At 38.8% G+C, this 10,628-nt stretch overlaps 1 non-coding gene across 1 annotated transcript; it reads left to right on the top strand.

Annotated features, from left to right (window-relative positions):
- The first annotated feature begins 7,727 nt into the window (after nucleotides 1-7,727).
- Nucleotides 7,728-7,831, top strand: LOC112714460 (small nucleolar RNA R71). Its single transcript, XR_003159273.1, has one exon. It is a non-coding gene; the product is annotated as a small nucleolar RNA R71 (small nucleolar RNA).
- Nucleotides 7,832-10,628: the final 2,797 nt, after the last annotated feature.

Raw genomic sequence — 10,628 nt, 5'->3', positions numbered from 1 at the left:
CTGTCACAGTTACGCACAAACTCTTGGGCATCTTTATAGAGAGTAGGCCAGTAGAAGCCACATTGGAGGACTTTAGTGGCTGTTCGCTCACTTCCAAAATGTCCTCCATACTGTGATCCATGGCAGTGCCATAGGATCCTTTGTGCTTCTTCTCTGGGTACACATCTGCGAATCATTCCGTCTGCACATCTCTTAAAGAGATATGGTTCATCCCAGAGGTAGTACTTGGCATCTGAAATTAATTTCTTTCTTTGCACTCTACTGTACTCCTGGGGTATGAACCTCACAGCTTTATAATTTGCAATATCTGCAAACCATGGAGCTTCCTGAATGGCAAAGAGTTGCTCATCTGGGAAGGTCTCAGAGATCTCAGTAGAAGGGAGGGACGCCCCAGCTACTGGTTCTATTCGGGACAGATGATCAGCTACTTGGTTCTCTGTCCCTTTTCTGTCTCTTATTTCTATATCAAACTCTTGCAGAAGCAACACCCATCTGATAAGCCTGGGTTTTGAATCCTGCTTTGTGAGTAAGTATTTAAGAGCAGCATGGTCAGTGTACACAACCACTTTGGACCCCACTAGATAGGATCTAAACTTGTCAATGGCATAGACCACTGCAAGTAACTCTTTTTTTGTGGTTGTGTAATTCTTCTGTGCGTCATTTACAACACGGCTGGCATAATAAATGATGTGCAGAAGCTTGTTATGCCTCTGTCCCAACACTGCACCAATGGCATGGTCACTGGCATCACACATTAGTTCAAATGGCAATGTCCAATCTGGTGCAGAGATGACTGGTGTTGTGACCAGCTTAGCTTTCAGGGTCTCAAATGCCTGCAGACATTGTGTGTCAAACACAAATGGTGTGTCAGCAGCTAGCAGGTTACTCAAAGGTTTTGCAATTTTCGAAAAATCCTTTATAAACCTTCTGTAGAATCCTGCATGCCCCAGAAAGCTTCTGATTGCCTTAACATTGGCAGGTGGTGGTAATTTTTCAATTACCTCTACCTTTGCCTTATCCACCTCTATTCCCCTGCTTGAAATTTTGTGCCCAAGGACAATTCCTTCAGTCACCATAAAGTGACATTTCTCCCAGTTTAAAACCAGGTTAGTCTCTTGGCACCTTTTCAGGACAAGTGCTAGGTGATTAAGACAGGAGCTGAATAAGTCTCCATATACTGAGAAGTCATCCATGAAGACTTCCAGGAATTTCTCCACCATATCAGAGAAGATGGATAACATGCATCTCTGAAAGGTTGCAGGAGCATTACACAGACCAAAAGGCATCCTCCTGTAGGCAAAAACGCCAGAAGGGCAAGTAAATGCTGTTTTCTCTTGGTCCTGAGGATCTACTGCAATTTGGTTGTAACCTGAATAGCCATCCAAAAAGCAGCAATAATCATGACCAGCTAGTCTTTCTAGCATTTGGTCTATGAATGGTAAAGGAAAATGATCCTTTCTGGTGGCTGTATTGAGCCTTTTGTAGTCAATACACATACGCCACCTTGTGACTGTTCTTGTAGGAACCAGTTCATTTTTTTCATTATGAACCATTGTCATGCCTCCCTTTTTGGGGACAACTTGGACAGGGCTCACCCAGGGGCTGTCAGAAATAGGATAAATAATCCCAGCTTCCAGTAATTTAGTGACCTCTTTCTGCACCACCTCCTTCATGGCTGGATTTAGCCTCCTTTGTGGTTGGACCACTGGTTTGGTATTATCCTCCAACAGGATCTTGTGCATGCATTTAGCTGAGCTAATGCCCTTAAGGTCACGTATGGACCACCCAAGAGCTGTCTTGTGTGTCCTTAGCACTTGAATCAGTGCTTCCTCTTCCTGTGGATTTAAAGCAGAGCTTATAATCACTGGAAAAAGTTTCACCCTCTCCCAGAAATGCATATTTCAGGGATGGTGGTAGTGGTTTGAGTTCAGGTTTGGGAGGCTTATCCTCCTCCTGAGGAATTTTAAAAAATTCCTTTGTTTCCTCTAGTTCTTCTTGATCAGGTTGAGCATCCTTGAAGATGTCCTCAAGCTCTGATTCTAGGCTTTTAGTCATATTGATCTCTTCTACCAGAGAGTCAATAATGTCAGCGCCCATGCAGTCATTTGGTGTGTCTGGGTGCTGCATAGCTTTTACAGCATTCAACTTGAACTCATCCTCATTGACTCTCAGGGTTACTTCCCCTTTTTGCACATCAATGAGAGTTCGTCTAGTTGCTAGGGAAGGTCTTCCTAGAATGAGAGTTGCACTCTTGTGCTCCTCCATTTCCAGCACTACAAAGTCAGTTGGAAAGGTGAATGGCCCAACCTTGACAATCATATCCTCTATTATGCCTGATGGATATTTAATGGAGCCATCAGCAAGTTGGAGGCATATCCGGGTTGGTTTGACTTCTCCAGTCAACCCAAGCTTTCTGATAGTGGATGCAGGTATTAGATTGATGCTTGCTCCAAGATCACATAGGGCCGTCTTGGTGCAAGCACCTTCTAATGTGCATGGTATCATAAAGCTTCCTAGATCCTGAAGCTCTTCTGGTAAGCTTTTCAGAATGACTGCACTGCATTCTTCAATGAGAAATACTTTTTTCAGTTTCTCTCCAATCCTTCTTATGACTTAAGATTTCTTTCATGAACTTAGCATAAGAAGGTATTTGCTCAAGTGCCTCTGCAAACGGAATCTTTATTTCAAGAGTCCTTAGATAGTCTGCAAAGCGGGCAAATTGCTTATCCTGTTCCGCTTGGCGGAGTTCTTGAGGATAAGGCATCTTTGCTTTATATTCTTCAACCTTAGATGCTGCAGGTGTATTCCTTACAGAAGTGGTTGAAGAAGCCTTGTTAGAGGGATTACTGTCAGCACTCTCAGGTGTCTGATCTTCCCTTGGCGTCTGAACGCCAGGATTGGGTGGAAAATGGGCGTTTAACGCCAACTTTTCCCCCTTTTCTGGCGTTTGAACGCCAGAACTGGGCAGGGAATGGGTGTTTAACGCCAGCTTTCCCCCCTTTTCTGGCGTTTGAACGCCAAAGGTGTTCCTCTCTGGGCTCTTACTGTCCTCAGAGGGATTTTGAACAGTGGTTTGGTTATCCTCTGTCAATTGTTCCTTATTCGGCTTTTTGCTCTTTTGAGCAGTGTTATTCAGTGTCTTCCCACTCCTCAGTTGAACTACTTGACATTCCTCTGTTATCTGTTTAGATATTTGCTGTTTTGCTTGATTCAACTGCAGTTCTATGTTCTTGTTAGCAACTGTAGTTTCATGGAGCATCTCTTTAAATTCTGCTAACTGTTCTGTCATTAGGAGCACTTGTTGATTAAGCTCAATCATCTATTCTTGAGGATTAGGATCAGTGGCTAGTGCCATGACTTCCTCCTTTGGAGAGAACTCATTGCTAGAGTACAAATATTGGTTTCTAGCAACAGTGTCTATAAGCTCTTGAGCCTATTCAATTGTCTTCCTCATGTGTATAGATCCACCAGCTTAGTGGTCTAAAGACATCTGAGCTTTTTCTGTAAGCCCATAGTAGAAGATGTCTAACTGTATCCACTCTGAAAACATTTCAGAGGGGCATTTTCTTAGCATACCTCTATACCTCTCCCAGGCATTATAAAGGGATTCATTACCCTCTTGTTTAAAGCCTTGAATGTCCAGCCTTAGCTGTGTCATCCTTTTTGGAGGGTAAAAGTGATTCAGGAATTTGTCTGATAACTGTTTCCATGTCTTTATGCTTGCTGTAGGTTGGTTATTCAACCACCTTTTAGCTTGATCTTTTACAGCAAATGGAAACAATAATAGTCTGTAGACATCCTGATCCACCTCTTTATCATGTACTGTGTCAGCAATTTGTAAGAACTGTACCAGAAACTCAGTAGGCTCTTCCTGTGGAAGACTGGAATACTGGCAATTTTGCTGCACTATGATAATGAGTTGAGGATTTAGCTCAAAGCTGCTTGCTTTGATGGGAGGTGTACAGATGCTACTCCCATATGCAGCTGTAATGGGGTTAGCATATGACCCCAGAGTTCTTTTGGACTGATCAATCCCACTTAGGTCCATAATGGATAAAGGGAAATGGTATGGATTGCAGATAGATAAATTTTGTTTTTTTTTTTTGAATTAACCGAAAAAAATAAAATAAAATAAAATAAAAGGAAATTAAAATAAAAAAAATCGAAAATCAAAAAGAAAATAAGATCAAAGAAAATTGAGAACTGAATCAATTAGTTATTTGAGATTAGCAATTCGAAAGATATGATTGAAAAATTTTTATGAAAAAGATTTGATTTTTGAAAAGAGGAAAGAGAAAAACAACAAAATGACACCAAACTTAAAATTTTTAGAAAATCAAACACTAATTTTTTCGAAAATTTTTAAGGGAAAAACACAAAGAGGACACCAAACTTAGAATTTTTAAAGATCAAAAAGAGACTAAGGACATGCAAATTCGAAAAACTAAAAGAAAACAAAAGCATGCAATTGACACCAAACCTAAAATATGAACTAGACTCAACTAAAAGACTCTAAACCAACAAAAATAAACAGTCCTAATCTAAGCAACAAGATAAGCCGTCAGTTGTCCAAACTCGAACAATCCCCGGCAACGGCGCCAAAAACTTGGTGCACGAAATTGCAATCACACTTTTGCAACCCCGCACAACTAACAAGCAAGTGCACTGGGTCATCCAAGTAATACCTTACGTGAGTAAGGGTCGATCCCACGGAGATTGTCGGCTTGAATCAAGCTATGGTTATCTTGTAAATCTTAGTCAGGATATCAGAAATTATCAGGATTGATTGTGAAAAGTAAAAGAACATGAAATAAGTACTTGTTTTGCAGTGATAGAGAATAGGTTGAGGTTTTGGAGATGCTCCATCTTCTAAATCTCTGCTTCCTACTGTCTTCTTCTTCAAACACGCAAGGCTCCTTCCATGGCAAGCTGTATGCAAGGGTTTCACCGTTGTCAGTGGCTACCTCCCATCCTCTCAGTGGAAATGTTCAACGCACCCTGTCACGGCACGGCTATCCATCTGTCGGTTCTCAATCAGGCCGGAATAGAATTCAGTGATTCTTTTGTGTCTGTCACTAACGCCCCCCTTCAAGAGTTGGAAGCTCGTCACAGTCATTCAATCATTGAATCCTACTCAGAATACCACAGACAAGGTTTAGACCTTACGGATTCTCTTGAATGCCGCCATCAGTTCTAGCTTATACCATGAGGATTCTGATTAAAGAATCCAAGAGATATCTACTTAATCTAAGGTAGAACGGAGGTGGTTGTCAGGCACACGTTCATAGTTGAGAATGATGATGAGTGTCACGGATCATCACATTCATCCGGGTTAAGAACAAGTGATATCTTAGAATGGAAGCAAGCATGATTGAATGAAAAATAGTAGTAATTGCATTAATCCATCAAGACACAGCAGAGCTCCTCACCCCCAACCATGGGGTTTAGAGACTCATGCCGTGGAAAGTACGCAAAGAAACGTGTAAAGTGTCATGAGGTACAGATACAATGTCAAAAGATCCTATTAATAGTAAGCTAGTAACCTAGGGTATACAGGAATGAGTGAATGACGTAAAAATCCACTTCCGGGGCCCACTTGGTGTGTTCTTGGGTTGAGCATTGATACTTTTCGTGTAGAGACCTTTTCTGGAGTTAAACGCCAGCTTTGGTGCCAGTTTGGGCGTTTAACTCCAAGTTTTATGCCAGTTCCAGCGTTAAACGCTAGAAATTCTGATGCTGATTTGCAACGCCAGTTTGAGCCATCAAATCTTGGGCAAAGTATGGACTATTATACATTGATGGAAAGCCCAGGATGTCTACTTTCCAATGCCGTTGAGAGCGCGCCAATTGGGCTTCTGTAGCTCCATAAAATCCACTTCGAGTGCAGGGAGGTCAGAATCCAACAGCATCTGCAGTCCTTCTCAGTCTCTAAATCAGATTTTTGCTCAGGACCCTCAATTTCAGCCAGAAAATACCTGAAATCACAGAAAAAGACACAAACTCATAGTAAAGTCCAGAAAAGTGAATTTTAACTAAAAACTAATAAAAATATACTAAAAACTAACTAGATCATACTAAAAACATATTAAAAACAATGCCAAAAAGCGTATAAATTATCCGCTCATCAAGTCCCAACACCAAACTTAGAGTTTGACTGTGGGGGCTCTTCTTGACTCTGAACTGAGAGAAGCTCTTCATGCTTACTCTCTTTTGTCATAGAGGGATGGCCATGTGCCTTAAACACAAGGTAGTCCCCATTCAATTGAAGGACTAATTCACCTCTGTTGACATCTATCACAGCTCCCGCTCTGGCTAGGAAAGGTCTTCCAAGGATGATGCATTCATCCTCTTCCTTCCTAGTGTCTAAGATTATGAAATTAGCAGGGATGTAAAGGCCTTCAACCTTTACTAACACGTCCTCCACTATTCCATAAGCTTGTCTCAATGACTTGTCTGCCAATTGTAATGAGAACAAGGCAGGTTATACCTCAATGATCCCCAGCTTCTCCATTACAGAGAGTGGCATAAGATTTATCCCTGATCCCAAATCACATAGAGCCTTTTCAAAGGTCATGGTGCCTATGGTACAAGGTATTAAGAACTTGCCAGGATCTTGTTTCTTTTGAGGTAGAGCTTGCTGAATCCAGGTATCTAGTTCACTAATGAGCAATGGAGGTTCACTTTCCTAAGTCTCATTACCAAACAACTTGGCATTCAGCTTCATGATAGCTCCTAAATATTGAGCAACTTGCTCTCCAGTCACATCTTCATCCTCTTCAGAGGAAGAATAGTCTTCAGAGCTCATGAATGGCAGAAGGAGATATAATGGAATCTCTATGGTCTCTATATGAGCCTCAGATTCCTTTGGATCCTCAATAGGAAATTCCTTCTTGCTTGAGGGACGTCCCAGGAGGTCTTCCTCACTAGGATTTTCGTCCTCCTCCTCCCTTGTGCATTCGGCCATATTGATTATATCAATGGCCTTGCACTCTCCTTTTGGATTCTCTTATGTATTGCTTGGGAGAATACTGGGAGGAGTTTCAATGACTTTCTTACTCAGCTGGCCCACTTGTGCCTCCAAATTTTTGATGGAGGATCTTGTTTCACTCATGAAACTGAAAGTGTCCTTTGACAGATCAGAGACTAGGTTGGCTAAATTAGAAGTGTTTTGTTCAAAATTCTCTATCTATTGCTGAGAAGATGATGGAAAAGGCTTGCTATTGCTCAGCCTATTGCGTCCACCATTGTTAAAGCCTTGTTGAGGCTTTTGTTGATCCTTCTATGAGAAATTTGGATGATTTCTCCATGATGCGTTATAGGTGTTTCCATAAGGTTCACCCATGTAATTAACCTCTGCCATTGCAGGGTTCTCAGGATCATAAGCTTCTTCAGAAGCTGCCTCCTTAGTACTGTTGGATGCATATTGCCATCCATTCAGACTTTGAGAGATCATGTTTACTTGCTGAGTCAACACTTTGTTCTGAGCCAATATGGCATTCAGAGCATCAATTTCAAGAACTCCTTTCTTCTGAGGTATCCCATTATTCACGGAATTCCTCTCAGAAGTGTACATGAATTGGTTGTTTGCAACCATGTCAATGAGTTCTTGAGCCTCTTCAGGCATTTTCTTTAGGTGAATAGATCCACCTGCAGAATGGTCCAATGACATTTTCAAAAATTCAGATAGGCCATAATAGAATATATCTAATATGGTCCATTCTGAAAACATGTCAGATGGACATCTTTTGGTCAGCTGCTTGTATCTTTCCCAAGCTTCATAGAGGGATTCACCATCTTTTTGTTTGAAGGTTAGAACATCCACTCTCAGCTTGCTCAGCTTTTGAGGAGGAAAGAATTTATCCAAAAAGGCAGTGACCAGCTTATCCCAGGAGTCCAGGCTATCCTTGGGTTGTGAATCCAACCATATTCTAGCTTTGTATCTTACAGCAAAAGGGAAAAGCATGAGTCTGTAGACTTCAGGATCAACTCCATTCGTCTTTACAGTCTCACAGATCTGCAAGAACTCAGTTAAAAACTGATAAGGATCTTCAGATGGAAGTCCATAAAACTTGCAGTTTTGTTGCATTAAAGCAGCTAGCTGAGGTTTCAGCTCAAAGTTATTGGCTCCAATGGCAGGAATGGAGATGCTTCTTCCATCAAATTTGGACGTTGGCTTTGTGAAGTCACCAAGCATTCTCCTTGCATTATTATTATTTTCGGCTGCCATCTCCTTCTCTTGTTCTAATCTTTCTGAAGGTTACCTTTAGATTGTTGTAACTTAGCTTCTCTTATTTTTTTTCAGAGTCCTTTCAGGTTCTGGATCAATTTCAACAAGAGTGCCTTTATCCTTGTTCCTGCTCATATGAAAGAGAAGAAAACAAGAAAAGAAAGAGGAATCCTCTATGTCACAGTATAGAGATTCCTTTATGTTAGTAGAAGAAGAAAAGGGTAGAAGAAAGAAAAGTGAAGAATCCAAACTCAAGGGATAGATTGGGTTCGGATTTTTAGATGAAGAGAGGTGAAGATAAGTGTTAGTAAATAAATAATTAAATAGAATAAGAAAAGAGATGGAGAATTTTGAAAATAATTTTGAAAAAGTGGTTAGTGATCTTCAAAAATCAGAGATAAGATATAATTAAAATTAAAATTTAAAACAATTAAAAAGAATTTTTGAAAAAGAGAGAAGTATTTTCGAAAAATAGAGAGGGATAGGTAGTTAGTTGGTTTTGAAAAATATCGGAGACAAACAAAAAGTTAGTTAGTTGATTGAAAAAGATATTAAAATCAAATTTGAAAAAGATAAGAAGATAAGAAGTTAGATAAGATATTTTGAAATCAAATTTTGAAAAAGATAAAATTTTTGAAAAAGATATGATAAAAGATAAAATGATTTAATTCAAAAATTTGAAATTACTTACTTCACTAACAAGAAACTACAAGATAAGATTCTAGAACTTAAAGATTGAACCTTTCTTAACAAGAAAGTAACAAACTTCAAATTTTTGAATCAATCACATTAATTATTAGTGAATTTTCGAAAATATGATATAAAGATAAGAAAAAGATTTTGAAAATATTTTGAAAAATATTTTTGAAATTTTCGAAAAAAACAAAGATAAAATTGAAAAGATATGATTTTTGAAAAAGATTGTGAAAAGATAAGATTTTTAAAATTGAAAATTTGACTTGACTTGTAAGAAACAACTAATTTTAAAATTTTTTGACTAAGTCAACTCAAATTTTAAAAAATTTGGAGAAAAATAAGGAAAATATATTTTTTTGATTTTTGAATTTTTTTTATTATGAGAGAGAGAAACACAAACATGACCCAAAACATGAAAATTTTGGATCAAAACAGAAGATGCATGCAAGAACACTATGAATGTCAAGATGAACACCAAGAACACTTTAAAGATCATGATGAACATCAAGAACATAATTTTGAAAAATTTTTGATGCAAAGAAAACATGCAAGACACCAAACTTAGAATTCTTTAATGCATTGACTCTAACAAACAAAAAATGCATATGAAAAACAACAAACAACACAAAACAAGAAATCATCAAGATCAAACAAGAAGACTTACCAAGAACAACTTGAAGATCATGAAGAACACCATGAATGCATGAATTTTCGAAAAATACAAGAAAAATTTTTAAAGCATGCAATTGACACCAAACTTAAAACATGACACAAGACTCAAACAAGAAACACAAAATATTTTTGATTTTTATGATTTTATTAATTTTTTGGATTTTTATTAATTTTTTCGAAAATAAAGTTTCGAAAAATGAAAAAGAAAAGAAAAATTTTGAAAAAGATTTTTGAAAAGAAAATTACCTAATCTGAGCAACAAGATGAACCGTCAGTTGTTCATACTCGAACAATCCCCGGCAACGGCGCCAAAAACTTGGTGGACGAAATTGTGATCCTCAAAATTGGTCTCTTTGTATTTGTGTGAAATCAAAAATACCCCAAAGAGATCATGGTGTGATAAATTGGGATCTTAATAATCCCTGGTGTGATCATTACTCCGTTCAACTTAACCAGCAAGTGTACTGGGTCATCCAAGTAATACCTTACGTGAGTAAGGGTCGATCCCACAGAGATTGTTGGTATGAAGCAAGCTATGGTCACCTTGTAAATCTCAGTTAAGTGGATTCATAGGGTCAAATGTAATTGGATTAGATAATTTAAAAGATAAATAAAATAAAAAGGGATAGAAATACTTATGTAAATCAATAGTGGGAATTTCAGATAGGCGTGTGGAGATGCTAGAATCCTTTTGAATCTCTACTTTCTTATTGCTCTCATCCAATCCTTCTTACTCCTTTCCATGGCAAGCTGTGTGTAGGGCATCACCATCATCAATGGCTACTTTTAATCCTCTCGGGAAAATGGTCCTATGCACTGTCATTGCACGGCTAATCGTCTAGAGGCATCACCCTTGACAATGGCTACATCCCATCCTCTCAGTGAAAATGGTCCAAATGCTCTGTCACAGCACGGCTAATTATCTGTCGGTTCTCAATCAAGTTGGAATAGAATCCATTGATTCTTTTGCCTCTGTCACTAACGCTCAGCCTTCAGGAGTTTGAAGCTCATCACAGTCATTCAATACCAGAAT

This window comes from Arachis hypogaea, chromosome 1, assembly GCF_003086295.3.
Source record: "Arachis hypogaea cultivar Tifrunner chromosome 1, arahy.Tifrunner.gnm2.J5K5, whole genome shotgun sequence".
NCBI classification, from domain to species: domain Eukaryota; kingdom Viridiplantae; phylum Streptophyta; class Magnoliopsida; order Fabales; family Fabaceae; genus Arachis; species Arachis hypogaea.
Note: the sequence above shows the minus strand (reverse complement) of the source record. Positions and strands in the feature narration are given on the sequence as shown.